The sequence below is a fragment of the Thermobia domestica genome, chromosome 18, assembly GCF_964235325.1.
Source record: "Thermobia domestica chromosome 18, izTheDome1.hap1.1, whole genome shotgun sequence".
NCBI classification, from domain to species: Eukaryota; Metazoa; Arthropoda; class Insecta; order Zygentoma; family Lepismatidae; genus Thermobia; species Thermobia domestica.
In genome coordinates, this window is record NC_137471.1 from 57006248 (window position 1) to 57020618 (window position 14371).

Sequence of the window (14371 nt, forward strand, 5' to 3'; positions counted from 1 at the left end):
CTACTACCAAATGAAAGGAGAAAAAACATGCGAAAAGTATATCGAATTCGACATTCTCACAGATTTACGTGCTTCATGAACAATAAGTAATGACAGTTAAATCTGTTACATACATGGCTGTCATTCGGGGAAGATTGTCATGGAAAATTAATCACCCAACTTTGATTATATATATATATATATATATATATATATATATATATATATATATATATATATATATATATATTCAATCAATAGTAGACCCATATATTAATGTACACTCATGTCCAAAATGATTGTCGCATATCTATAATTGTCTTCTTGTAAGAATAGAATTTGATAATGATTTTGCAGAGTACTTTTAATACTGGTACTATGTGTATAATCCGGAAATGTATATTTATGGTAAATTTCATAGGAAAAGAACTATAAATACGAAAATTAGAATGAGTAAAACAAAATATTGCTAAATGGACAAGAAAGTTTTATTTTCTTTTTATTGTTCATATTTACTGCTGTTTTGACATGAAATTTGCCACATACGTGCCTTTGCCGATTATACACATACTAACATTATAAGAAATACCGGGTGAATTTATTATCAAATTATATTCCTATAGCATATTTCTAGACACGCGACAATAATTTTGGACATGAGTGTACTTATGAAAATCGTTAAACTATCTCTATGAGTCTTGCTCCCTGTAGCAAAATCTGAAATAACGTTGCTGGTTACATTGGCCACCTGTCTAAACTTCTACTATAGTTACTCGAAAGTGACCTCTGATAGGGATGCGCACGAGACGAGTCGAGACAGGATTTTTCTGACAAAATTCGAGTCAAGACACGACTCTTCCAATAGAGAAATATACATTTTTCGAGTCGAGACATCATTTTTACAGCACATTTTCGAGACGAGAAAGCCACAAATCTTATCTCGTGCGCATCCCTACCCTCTGGAAACCTGTGTTCGTATATGAAAATTCATTTATCACGAGATACGAGCACACACACTTTATAAGATCACTACAGAAAATTCGCATCACTGTCAAGCAAATGGCACAGTAGGAGCCGCGGTGGCTCAGCGGTAGAGCATTCACCTCTGGTGCGTGGGGTCCCTGGCTCGATCCCAGCTCGCACCAAGTGAACTTTGTGGTGGACAAACACCGTGTGTGTGGATTTCTCATTTCCTTCCACTTTCTTCATTCCACAATTTTATTCATTTCTCATCATCACAGTCTCCTTTAGCCCAAACAGCAGAAGCGTGTGGCGTAAAACTCAAATATTTGATTTTCAAATTGCACATTATTGGCTGCTCAACCATTACTACTTGTTGTTGGAAATTAGCGCAAGTAACTCTACATATTCTGAAGAAAAAAAAAAACTCTGGTTCAATTTACATATAGTGTTTTGACGGTACTGTTATTTCAGGTTTTCCTTGTGGACAAGGGTGCGGGAGATAAGACTCACCAGTATAACTGGATTGAAGTTTTTCATTGGTATATTATTATACAATTAATCAAAATGCATATATCGCCGATATTTTCACGACTTGGCGGGCGAATATCCCATTTCCCATGAATCACGACCTGGCAAATAATGCGAGACTTGACATATTGGGTTTTGTGTCGCTGTTTTTATTTGAACAACTTGAACTTCGTTCTTACAACGTGTGTCGCTTCCATTAAGGTTGGTTTAAAGGGACAAGTTTTGCCGATAGATGGCACTACAGTCTTCGTATCTCTCCCATGTATTTTTTACCTTTCACGAAAATTTACAATTTCTCTTACAAATTTCAACCTAGAGACTTGAAATTTTTAGAAAAGAAACTTCATAACCTATCAAAGAGAACAATCCGTGCCGATTTTTTATTTAGAAGTTTCTTCATTGTTGAAATGGTTTGATTGTTGAAATGGATACCCAAACCTTTAATAATGGAACTGTTTCAACAGTGAAGAAAATTCTAAATAAAAATTCGGCACGGATTGTTCTCTTTAATAGGTTATGAAGTTCTTTCTCCAAAAATTTGAAGACTCTAGGTTGAAATTTGTAAGAGAAATTGTAAATTTTCATGAAAGGTAAAAAAATACATGAGAGAGATACGAAGACTGTAGTGACATCTACTGTCAAAACTTGTCCCTTTACACCAACCTTAAGTTTTCTTCGATCTTTTAAAAAGCCATTCGCAAGTAACGCAAAATGTACTTCTTTCAAAGTTTGTTCTTCTCGAAATCAAGATTTTGTACATTCGCCGGTTCGTGATGCATGGGAAGTGGGATACTAGTATTCACAAATTCGTGAAAATATAGTTGATACGTCTCAAACTCTGAGAGAGGAAATTTCATTCCACCTGAGACCCAAAATGACACCCCTATAGTTATGAACTGAATACGTAGTAGTGTCACAGGGTACACCACGTGAAGAAATTTGGTTTGCTTATTCAAAATCCAAACTCCTTAACAAAAGCTAAATTTTAAAAAGCTTAGGCTCAAATATAGCATTTTATCTCAAATTAAGTGAAGTATTTTTAAAAAAAAGATGAATGAATAATTGAAAATATAAAATATTTTAAGTCTTTAGATGTATGCACTTAAAATCGTTTAGTTTCATTTTAGCGTTCTTTACCACGGACAATTAGTATTTTGATTCTTAACATTATACTAACCCGCTAATGTAAACAGCACTACGGGTAGTCTACTATCAAGCAAAGTTATATCCGTAATTACTCCCATTAGAAATACATGCGGAACCGATTTTTGATTCGGTACGAACTGAACACCGGGTGAGACCAACTGGTTGGCTCACGTCCATGAATGAACTCGATTCCTATCGTTTGATATCTGCATCCAGTGGCGCATCTAGAAGGTAAAAACTGGGGGAGCAGCAAGAATCCAGACTATATCATGAGTTTACTCTAAACTTTCAATTTACAAATTTTTGTCGCCGAAAAAAAAACTGGAGGACTAGGCCCCCCAGTCCCGGGCCAGATCCGCCACTGTCTACAACCTTGCCAAAATTGATGATGATCCATTAAGTAGTGCTTGAGATTTTGTGTCTCCCGGACGAAGCACGGATAGACAAAGTAAATATATAAAGGAGTTATAATTAGAAACACTCTTCAGAAATTTTAGCCTTATATTTTGAGAAAAAAAAGTGGAGGAAACGAAATGAGCGCTTATACTCGAGTAAATACGGAATTTAATTTGCCTGGATATTAATGTGAAACCATGTAAATGTAACCACATGTTATAATTACTGTACTTGGTTAAGTTGGTTAGTTACTTGTGCGGCAATCCGCGCCTCTTTTTTTTCTTTCTTTCTTATTCCAAAACATTACAGTATGTTCCCTACTACTAGTACATACATCTTTTAGTGAACATTCTTTTAGGCGGAAAATCAGAGCGTGGGTTAGGCTTTTTCAGCTTCCTAATTAATATCTTAATCACTACACTCAGGATGGTCGTTAGAAAGAAAAGGAAAGGAGGTAAATGAAAAACTTTGTTTTCTTCTTCTTTTAACTGACGTTTCTTTTGAAATCAAAGAGAAACGCGAGTGAAAAGGGGAAAAGAAAAACGGAAAGAAAGAAAGAAAAAGTACAGTTGAGGATACTAGACAGAGACTCCATGTAATGAAATGAACTTTGTTCGCTAAGTTTCTTCTCTCCAAGCGGAAACGTTTTTCGATGGTACTTTAACAACTCTCAAAAAACTCTGGTACTACTATCAGAGGACCCCTCTCAACACGTTTCGCATCGTGCACACCTTTCGTTAATTTTCATCCTGTATATATACGTTCTACAAGAAGATTATCATGTTTTCTTTCACTATTCAGTATCAGCATTTCTCTTATTGGCAGCATCCACCTCTTTTTTTAAAAACACGCAGAAGATTTTAAGGAACAAAAAACAAAAAACAAAAATAAACGAATGAAAGAAAAGGAAGAAAAATCAGTTTTACGTATAAATTTGCACCCTCAGTGGATAAAATTAGTCGCGAAAAATGTTTGCAATTGTGAATTACACTTTTTTTGTACAGTTATCTCTCTCTTTTTCTTATTCCTTTGAAACATTTTTTTTTATAGGTCATGAAGAACCCAAAGCAACTTGTTAATTAACGTTCCATTAGTTGGCTTTTTTGATGATGTACAGCTTTGATACTCTCATACAGCTTTTACCAAAAGAGCAGAAGGTATGTTGTCAAGATAAGGAGAAATGAAAGCTTTTTCTAAAAGAGAACATCTGAACTTTACCAAAAGCATCATCCTCATCCTCATCATTCAAGTCTTCCAGACATCACTTGCCGCAAAGTTTAAAGAAATTTTCTTAAACTACAGTCGTCTGTTAATGTCTTCGTTTCTGACATACGAATTAGTTATTTTAATATCGTCCGTTTATTTGCAACCCTTCTTGCTCTCACATCTTTATTTTTTATTAAACCTTCTATTCTCTTTAATATATGTTTTTCAGTTTATTTTAATCTTCCTTTTATAATACTTCTATTTTATATATATCTTCTATTGTCTTTAATGTCGTCAGTTTATTGTGATTTTCTCCCCTTCGTTCTTGTATTTTACCATATCTTCTATTGTCTTTAATATGTTCAATTTATTGCAATACTCTTCCTTTTATACTTTTATTTCACAATACCTTATGTAGTCTTTAATATTGCTTGTTTAATGCAATATTCTTCTTTTTATGCTTTTATTTTACCATACTTCCTATTGGTTTTAACATTATCAGTCAATTGCAATTTTCTTTACCTCATGCTTTTATTTTACACAACTTTTATTGTCTTTAATGTCGTCAGTCTATTATGATTTTCTTCCCCTCGTTTTTGTATTTTACCATACCTTCTATTGTCTTTAATATGTTCAATTTATTGCAATACTCTTCCTTTCATACTCTTATTTTACAATACCTTATGTAGTCTTTAATATCGCCTGTTTAATGCAATATTCTTCTTTTTATGCTTTTATTTTACCATAATTCCTATTGGTTTTAACATTATCAGTCAATTGCAATTTTCTTTACCTCATGCTTTTATTTTACACAACTTCTATTGTCTTTAATATTGTTGGTTTACTGCAATTTTCTTTCACGCTTTTATTTTATTATTATTTTTCATTGTCTTAAATATCGTCAGTTTATTGCAGACTTCTTTTCACGCTTTTATTTCCCCATACTTTCTATTGCTTTTAATATCATCATATTATTGCATTCTCTTTCTTCTCACGATTTTATTTTGTTATATTTTCTATTATTTTAAATACCATCAATTTATTGTAATATTTTACTCTCATGCTTTTATTTTATAATACCTTCTCTTGTCTTTAATATTGCAATCTTCTTTCGATCATATTTTTATTTTATCATACTTTATATAGTATTTAAAATCGTCAGTTTACTGCAATCTTCTTCCCCTCGTGCTTTTATTTTATCATGCTTTCTATTGTATTTAATATCGTCAGTTTATTGTAATTTTCTCCTCATGCTTTTATACCATAACTTCGATTGTCTTTATTATCGTCAACCTTACTTGAATCATCTTCTTCTGATGTTTTTATTTTACTATAGGTTCTATAACATACTTAACAAGATAATTTCTTTTCATACAAAGTTCTAGTCAGTTTATTTTCCTTCTTTTTTTCTAAATCTCCATTATTGTTTGCACTTCTTTTCACTTCTGCGCCAGGGGCAAGAGTGGATCTGAAAAGATAGGGGGATACATGATGTCACCGTCCCCCATGCCTATCTTTGCCCATTGAAGTTTTTTAGGAAGTGGGATTAGGCCATAGATATTTTTTGGAAGTAAAGCAACGGCGTTCCCCTCGTTCCTACTCACTTTTACACTCTGCCAACATTTATTTAGTCCTCTCAGCCCTTCCCATTGTTCCAGTGGCTAGCGCGAACGCCTCTGGTGCCCGGGGTCCTGGAATCGGTTCCCGGTTGGAGAGCATTGGAATTTGAACTTAAAACTGTATGTTCATGTCTCATTAGCCTTGATTGTGAAAGAAACGATAAATTTGAATTCAACCGATCAATCCAAACCAGATTTGGTCAAGCTCGAATGAGTTCTCTAGATCGCACCCTGTCGTAATGGATTAAAAGGGAAAATGTACATTTTTTAAACAAATATCATTTATTACAAAAATGTCTCTATATATATTTCTGAGGTGTTTCTCTCCCAAAATTTTAAATTACCAATTACACTAAGTACACACTACATACGGCAGTAATAAATAAATATTTATTAAGATTTTCAACATTTGTTCTTGGAATTTGAGGTTGCCTAGCGACAGAGAACTTGCATGGTTGTTGAGAGCCAACCACTCAACACGTAGCTGACATAAAGAGGTTTAGGGAACAGAAACTTTTTGCACATTTCTTTTTCATCTTCTGTCGTCCTAATTTCCTAAGAGAAAATAGATGGTTGAATTGTGGTGAAGACGCAGGTAAAGTACCCAAATTTAACAAGCACCTTCTATTTTGCGCTCGGTTAGCTTGAAGCCTCACTTTTCCCGGAGAAGCAAAAGCATTACATCTACGTAATACAAGACGAAGAACTGTGATTCGCCTTTTACTTGCACACAGGTAGACAAGTGCGTTGCATAATTACTAACGAGACGAAGGGATGAGTTTTTGGTGTCAAAATACCCCCCAAAGCAACGAGAAGCTTCTAACAAGATACAGTTCACTTGATACAAGAAGAGAATGGAGATTATGCACCGGCTTTAAGACGGAGGATGCTATACTAAGAAGATTCAGAATTTGATCCTGTCTACAAAAGGTGACTCAAAACTTTCCTTCCAAGCCACAAGAGTTCAGCATAGTATAAGTCGATGTAGTGGTTGAGAGCTTCTGATGGTTAAAGAAAAATCGATGTAACTAAGATTCTTTACATACAATCACCTTTTTTTTCTTTCTACTTCTTTTTTGAGCACATAAGGCTTTAATCTTCCCTGCAATCTGTATCGCGGTTATTACTGGTATGACAAATACTACGTACAATGATTAATTAAACGATAATCAAAATAAATAATAGTGTAAAATGTGTGATCATTGCCAAGGATTCTTCAAAAATATTAAATTTTATATATGGAATAAAATAAAAAAAATGATAAGTTATAAATGATGTTTCATTTAGATAAACAAGATTATTTTCAACGAACTTAAAAATTTCGTTATTGAATTCTCTATGCCTATGTCTGTGTGTGTGTGTTTGTCTCTCTCTCTATCTGTTATTTGTGATTTTTTTTTTCAATTTTGAGTCCTCCATTCCATAGAACATCAAAAACTATCTAAAAAAAAAAGTGATGGAATTTTTCGCATCACTCTTACCATTCTCGAGATATTGGCCCAAAAAAATGGCCGATTTCCGGAAATTTAAGGAGCCTATCACGGGAACCATAAGTTACAAAGAGATGATATTTGTGTTGATCAATACCTACGAGGATGATGAATATTTTGGTACCAAATAGTAACCGCTGGTCACTGTCCAATTGGCCACTGGCCACCAGTTAATATCGGTACCAAATGTTTATAATCCTCTTAGGTATTGATTAACGCCAATATCATCTTTCTATGTCTTACCGTTCCAAGATATTGTCTAAAACATAGTTCCGATTTCGGGAGATTTAAGGAGCCATATCTCGGGAACCGTAAGTCATAGAGAGATGATATTTTGCGAGAAACAGAAGAAGGTGTGAATAAAAAGATTTACATGTAGAAACAATCACAGTTATCCTTTCCGCTCCATCTCTCCATTCTTTTTAAGTTCGTTCTGGCAATACTCTTCGAGCATTCTCAACTAGTTTAATCTTATAAGAAGTACATAAGGGGACATAAATATCTACATGTACTTTAGCCAGAGACGAACCATTACTGATGCATGGTGAGCAGACGCCACTGATTAAAAACTAAGTGCTTGTTACCTGGGGAGTGAAGAGTTGAACTAATAAAGTGCAATTCTGGTTGCATATTGGTTAGTTGGAATTTAGCGCCTCTTCTCAGCATCAATGCTACATGAAACGTAGGCCTATAGTTTAAAGTGAAATCCGAATCACCGTTAATACTTGGAGTGACGAGTTACGTCCGGAAACGACGAAATATCGTCATACACATGAAAAAGTTCATGATTATGTCAGTATAAAATCTCATGATTATGCCCTTTAGGCTAAGGGAGACAATGATTAAGGCAAATGAATGATGATGGAAGTATATATGGAATGAGAAAATGGGAGGAAACGGAAGTACCCTGAGAAAACCCACGGGCACGATTTAGTCCACCACAAACAAACTTAGGCGCGGACCGAACCAGAGACTCAGGCTATAGAGGTAAGCGTTCCCCCATTGAGCCATTGTGCCCCCATCAAATACACGGAAAGTATGTGTGAGGCTGCTAATGCATTTCCTCATCCTCTTTCCCTTCTCCTTCTGTATGTCTCAAAGAATTGCACTGAAAGTTAAGTACAAGGTTTATTGGTATAAATACGTAATAATCACAAGCAAAAAAGTTCATATATTTTTTTCCTGATGACGAATCGTTAAAATTTATTCGAATGAGCCTATTAAGACTTGTCGTATAATATAATATGTGACACCAAACAATGTTTTGTTAAATCACTTTTGTATAATCTGTGTTTATAATCACTGCATTATTTTTCAGTAATGGAAGACGAATAATCAAGACATATTATAAAAAGTCAAGACACAGAACCTTGAATAAGAATGCCATACCAGGAATCGAACACCGAGCTCGAGTAGTGAACATTATTAAACTATTACAAAACTCGGTTTGGGTACAAAACCTCGCGGCAACAACCTTGCGGACCAAAACCTCGCCTGGCCAAAACCTATCCTCCCAAAACCTCGCGGCCCAAAATCTCGCCGCCCAAAACCTCACGGGACAAAATCTCGCATGGCCAAAATCCCGCCTGGCCAAAACCTCGCCGCCCAAAACGTCGCGGGCCAAAATCTCGCGGGGCCAAAACCTCGCCACCCAAAACCTCGCGGGCCAAAATCTCGTCTTCCAAAACCTCGCGCCCCAAAATATCGCCATACCCTAAATCTCGCCTGACCAAAATGTAAATGTTCCAACAGATGATAAGGATGACGGTATAAAAGACGCTGTTTCAGAAGAAGTATCACGGGTATTTGACCAAGTCCCGCGATACCATATGAAAATTCTATTTCTGTATTAGAGTATTTCAATGTGAAGGTAGGGCGACAGGATGTTTTTAAACTGGTTATAGGGAAAGAAAATTTGCATAAGGAAAGTAATGACAACTAACGGGGCTAGTTTCGTGAACTTTGGAACATCCAAAAACTTAAAATTTTAACAAAAATCTAATAATATTTATGAAAGTATGAAATAATATATGAGTTTTTACGACGTCCCTTGATTATGTCCTGCAGGTTAAAGGAGACGTAGATGAAGGAAATGATCGAATAAAGAAAGTGGGAGGAAACTGGAATAACCCGAGAAAGCCCGCGCACACGATGTTTTGTAGCTTCTTCTTCTTCTTCTTCTTCTTCTTCTTCTTCTTATTATTATTATTATTATTATTATTATTATTATTATTATTATTATTATTATTATTATTATTATTATTATTTGTAATGTGGAATTGCATATTAAGAAACTCGTTGGGTAAATTTTCTTAAAAGTTTCATTCGCGGCGAGGTTTTGGCCACGCGAGATTTTGTCCTGCGAGATTTTGGGCGGCGATGTTTCGGCCGCGAGATTTTGTCCGTATCCCACAAAACTCTGCAGTAACGCCGTAGAACTGATATTTCGGCCTTTAAGTCAGGCCCACAACCAGAGGAGGCTAGGGGGGCTGGTCCCTCCTAAACTTTTCCGTGCCCCCAAAACCTCAATACAAAATGCTTTTTTTAAAAGTACAAAAAAAAAAGACACAATTTAGATATTTGTAAGATAATTTTTAATAACTTGGCCACCTCTAATGACCGTCCCAAACCTCTGTAGCTGGTTTCGGGCCTGTTTTGAGTAATCGGGTTTGTTCGAGTCAGACCGAGTCTAAGATGCAACACCCAGAATCAGACGACCTGAACAAAAATGATGACCAAAATTATCCAGTGACCGACCCGTGACCTGGTCCATAACTGATCCATAGGATATTCCCTTAAAATGTACGAATATTTCAGACAAGTTTGCGCGTTGATTTTCCTGTTTTTTTAGTGCTTCCTTTTTTTAAAAAAAAAAAAAGAAAAAGAAACAGGAAAATAAATTGCTTTCCAAATAAAATGCGTAATTTTCAATATTTCTAGACAATTAGTGTTAATATTATAACACAAAATTGGTTTCAACGAAATGTCACATGTTCCATGTACGTATTTTGCTCGCTTCAAGGTCGATTAATTGCAAGTGGAATGAATTATAAGCACCTAAAAAAAAAAAAAAAGACTTTTTTGTCTGAAAGTATACTCTTTTGACATTTCATCAGGTGACAGGAACATGAAGCTCACTCAATCAGAAAATTAAAAAAATAAAAAAATAAAATAAAAAAAAGAGTCTAAAAAAGGAGAGAGATGTGCGTGAACATCAATAAACCATTCAAAAAAGATTCTTTTTATTTAATCTCTTGCTTGGGTTATTCACTTCTCCGTTCCAGCCCACTCCAGGTGCGGTTCACTGCGTGATTGGTTGTTGTGAACGCTGGCAGTTCTGTGTCGTACCGACCGAATACCTTTGGGCGTGTGTACACACATATACATGTATGCACTAGTTAAATTTACACGAACGCTCAAGGACAAAGTCAATGCAGAGCAGACACACACACACACAGAGATACCTACATTTTGTCAAACATTGATTTTCATTTAGAACCCTTTTAGGTATATGTTGAGCAGATACCACATCAATTTTTCTCATCAGACAAGGAAAAATTACCAAGACCTAATTCGCATTATCAATTTTTAATGCTTTTATATTAGTACCGTTTAACAGGAAAAACAAACTCAAAGATGATTGAATATACACCAATCGACAGATCTTATTTACCTGAACAAAGTGATCTGGGGTGGGTGTAAAATTCTCATGCGTAGCTATCGAGAAATCGAAAAAAGAAAACTTTTTTGAAAATCTAAACGTTGATGCTGTACGATAACCACGCCATCTGTGTAACGTAAGATGAAACTGATACTGAAATATACAGTAATCAACCTTTTTCATTACGACGCACTACAGGCATGCATCCAGAAATTTTTGTTAAGGGGTGTCCAATACCACAAACCACTACGCCTGTGTAGTATTGAACGGATATTATTTTGTAGTCCATAAGTAATTGTAAAATAGTTACAGCTATATATATAGTTTAGTGTTATATAGTTTAGTGTCCCCCTTCAGCAGCGAGGCTGTTACAGATGGAAAAATAATTTCCATGATTCTTAGTAGATGCTACTGCAAATTGATGAGCCGCAGTATTGGCCGAATATGTGTAAAAATAAAAATGAAATCATTAACGTCCCATGATTATGTCATTTAGACTTTAAAAAATAGGATAATTATGAAATAATTTGTGGAATGATAATGTGGAAGGAAACGGGAGAACCCCGAGAAAATTCATGAACATAATGATTCCCACGTTTAAACACATGCTAATATTACCTTGCGTTTGACAAAGCCAAAGTATGTATTTATTCATGACCTTCTCCCTGATTGAAAACAGCACCGCACGCCACTGCTTGTCAGTGGTTCCAGAACTGGAATTATCAGCTGGTCATCGGATTGTCTGGTGCTGAGAGATAAAAACCCACTTCCTCAGGCTTGCTAGATGCCAGAGTAACTAGTTACTAATTTTATCAACATATGGATAGTTGCAAAAAGAAATTAGGTATGTGTCGCGATTTTCAAACAAAATATCATTTATACAGGAATTCAAACAGTATTATTATTATTATTATTATTATTATTATTATTATTATTATTATTATTATTATTAGTGGTAGTAGTAGTAGTAGTAGTACATTTATATATGTTGACACAGGATTGCGCTAATCATCTCAGCTCCGAATAACTTTTAAAAAAAGAAAGAAAGAAAGAAAGAAAAGAAGATATCCTACTAGGTCGTAGAAACTGTGAAATCGGCGGTCAACAGAGCTATTTCACACCTATTGTTCTCTTGATTACGTGAAAACTCCAGACAATTGAGAAGACACAGAAATCTGTCTCGATGCTGTGCAGCTTGCCAACTTTCACGTTGTTCTCTTTTAAATGGAAACTTACTAGGTTGTACAGAGAATCTTTGAAGGCATAATTTTCTATTGGAGTCATACTTAGTTGCTAGATGGAAATACTAATATCTGCTGAGGTTAATGACTTCTTTAACCCAACTTCGTGTCTAAAGTCTCTTCGTAGAAGTGACTTAGCCAAATTAATATAAAATAAATAAAAACAAATCAAATGCTTTCATATGTTTAAAAAATACACATTGATATTCAAATATTCAAGGAGGGGCTGCTCTCTACACTGGACAGTATTAAGTATTAACCAATAATTCTTATTAAAAAAAAAAAGTAGTGCATCCAAACAAATGACTACCAGATACAACAAATATTATCAATATAGGGATTAAATTCGCCAAGGCGTTGAGGTTTCGTATCAATTTAATAGAATGATTCGCACCGCATCAAATCGCTCAGTTTCAAATGTTTACTCAAAGTAAACGTCATCAGTCTCAAATATTTGTAGTAATTATATTAACATGAGTTATACACTTACGATGTGATTTGAATTTAGCGTGAGCTCCTCAAATAACCTCGCTACTGAAAGGGACATTAAACTCCAATCACCAACAACAGCAATTGAGTTTAGTGTACCTTTCAGAAACGAGGTTATATGAGAAGTGGATCTATAACTTAACGTGGAATCGAAGTCGGGTTTCCCACGCTAAAGGTCCGTACGCTAACCGCTTAGCCACAAGGGAGTTCTCATTTACTTACGAATGTCAGTTTAATTTAGTTAGTATTGGCTCCTTACAATAGGCCCTACTTTTTATTTATTCCCTGTCTGTATGTTCCATATCTATAGTATCCATTTAATATTAATATGTATTTACTAAGATATTACTGGAATAGTGTCAAGATAACATTTGATCGATGGCTCCCTCAATGATGATATTGGAATTTATTCCCTGCCAATATACTTAAAATGATATTTATTTTTGAAGATACGTTGAGTATTAACGAGGCAAAAATATGACCCGATTCCGTCCTTATACAAATTTTTAGAACACTAATTCTTAAAGAGTGCATTGCCAATTAGTAAGCAAGCATTAATTTGGAAGACAATGAATTCCTATAAGACGGCGTCACATTGGGACAGAATTCTAGAAACTCACATGACGTAGTGAAAAGCCTCATACAAAAGAGAGAGAGAGAGAGAGAATGCTCGAAGAGCATTGCCAGAACGAATCCAGAGAATTTTTTCCAAGTTTATGTGAAATTGTATATTAAATTAATGTACTAATGACGCGTGAATCAAGAACTAATGACGCAGTATTTACTAAGTCAATATCTAATGGCGCAATAATTATTTAATCAATAACTAATGACGCAATTATTATTGAATCAATAACTACTGAGGCAATAATTATTGAATCAATAAACTGGTATTGGTGTTGAATGAATATTGGTATTGATCAACACCAATATCATCTCTCTATGACTTACGGTTCCCGAGATATGGCTTATTAACTGTTCCGAAATCGGAACTTTTTGGCCAATATCTCGGGAACGGTAAGAGTAGCACGAAAAATTCCGTCACTTCTTTTAGATAGTTTTTGATGCTCCACAGAATAGAGGACTCAGAATTGAAAAATTCGCAAATAACAGACAGATATATACACACACACATACACAGAGAGAGAGAGAGAGAGAGAGAGGATTCAGTAACGAACTATTTAAGTTCGTTGGAAAAACACTTCTATTCTGAAAACAATACAACTAAATACCAATATGTATCACCGAAAGTTAAAGGGGGGTAAAAGTTGTCATAAAAAAAACATTGAATTTTTGAAGCCATTTAATAAAAATGATATTATTTTACATGTACGTTACAAGAATACATGAAGACAAACAGATGAAAAGGCGGGGAATATATAGCCTCAACATTTTGTTGTAGTCTTTAGTCGCCGTTTCCCGGCTAGTGCTCGTAAATATCAGAACATAAACTTCATCCTATTTGCGGATGGTCAAAGGTTGTACGAAATAAAAAATGCACTCCATTCCCTCGTTCCCGAAACTTCAGAAGACAGACAGAGCGAGCAATCATTTGGACTTTTTTGGAAAGAGTCCAGCCTGTATTGTTAAAGGCGTATGTAGGATGAGAGAGGAGATCAACAACAAGCAGAAGAAGAAGAAGAAGAAGAAGAA